Here is a 1,470-nt window from a genome sequence, read left to right as displayed (position 1 = left end):
CTTAGTTTTGTAGACTCATTTACAGCCTATTGTTTGGCTCCTTTAGGAATATTCTCTAAGTCCCAAACATCTTTGGAACTCATCGATTTCATCTCGTCTTCCATTGCCTCCAGCCACTTCGATGAGTGAGGGCTTCTCATGGCCTCTTCATATGAAGTGGGATCACCTTCCATATGAACTATTTCTTTGTTACAAACTTTATAATCAGTAGAAATAGCTGATCTTTTAGTTATTTTAGACCTTCTAAGGGCCTCATTCTCTGGCACATTCTATGCCTCAACTTCCGGCACATCTTCTAAAAGTGGCTGCTGCGCCTCCCCCTCATGCTCAACAATGGGTTCAGTCGGGTCTTGACGGACATGTTCCAAATCTTCTCCCATGGTTGTCATGGGTGGAGTTACAATAGGTGCTTGCACCTCAACCTCAGGTACAATAGGTAGTGAAAAAAATGGCTCCTGGATCATCGGATTAGGTGCATGCACCCTCTTCTCCTCAAGATCAATTTTCTGAGCTACCATGATCCCCCTCATCATTTTGTCCTCTAAGAAGACTACATGTCTTGTTTCTACAAACTTTGTGTATCTCTGTGGACAGTAAAAGCGAAAACCTTTTGTTCTATCAGGATAGCCAATGAAGTGGCAACTGACTGTTTTGGGATCTAACTTTGCAATATGTGGATTAAACACTTTGGCCTCAGCTGGGCTCCCCCACACCCTTAAGTATTGTAGGGAGGGCACTCTTCCTATCCACAACTCGTACGGTGTTTTGGGCACCGACTTGCTTGTACTCTATTGAGGGTGTGAATGGCGGTTTTAAGCGCCTCCATCCATAATCCCAATGGCAAGGTGGAGTGACTCATCATGCTGCACACCATATCCATAAGTGTACGGTTACGCCTTTCAGCTACTCCATTTTGCTGAGGCTCGCTCGACATTGAATACTGGGCAACTATGCTAGTCTCCTATAAGAACCTTGCAAAGGGTCTAGGGACTTGGCCATATGGAGTGTGCCGACGGTAGTACCCCCCCGGTCAGGTCTTACTATCTTTATTCTTTTATCATGCTGATTTTCAACTTCAGCTTTGAATATTTTAAATTTATCCAACGCTTCAGATCTTCCTTTGATTGGATAAATATAACCATATCAGGAGTAATCATCTGTGAATGTTATGAACGATTCATAGCCATCCACAGTTTTCACAGCAAATGGTCCACAAATGTCAATGTGAATAATTTCCAGTGTTCCTGTGCTACGGTTTGCACCCTTTTTGATTTGTTTTACATACTTTCCTTTAATGCAATCTATGCATTGTTCTAACTCTGAGAACTCTAATGGAGGAAGAATTTCATTTTAACTAGTCTTTCTATTCTCCCCTTCGAAACATGGCCCAAGCGACAGTGCCATAATTTTGATGAGTCATGAGTTCTCTTTCTTTTCTTTTGTTCTTTATCCGACGCGGAAACATGGTCA

This window comes from Triticum urartu, chromosome 5A, assembly GCF_056163025.1.
Source record: "Triticum urartu cultivar PI428250 chromosome 5A, HENAU_Tu73, whole genome shotgun sequence".
In the NCBI taxonomy this organism is placed as follows: Eukaryota; Viridiplantae; Streptophyta; class Magnoliopsida; order Poales; family Poaceae; genus Triticum; species Triticum urartu.
The sequence above is the reverse complement of the archived record's forward strand: the minus strand, read 5'-3'. Positions refer to the sequence as shown.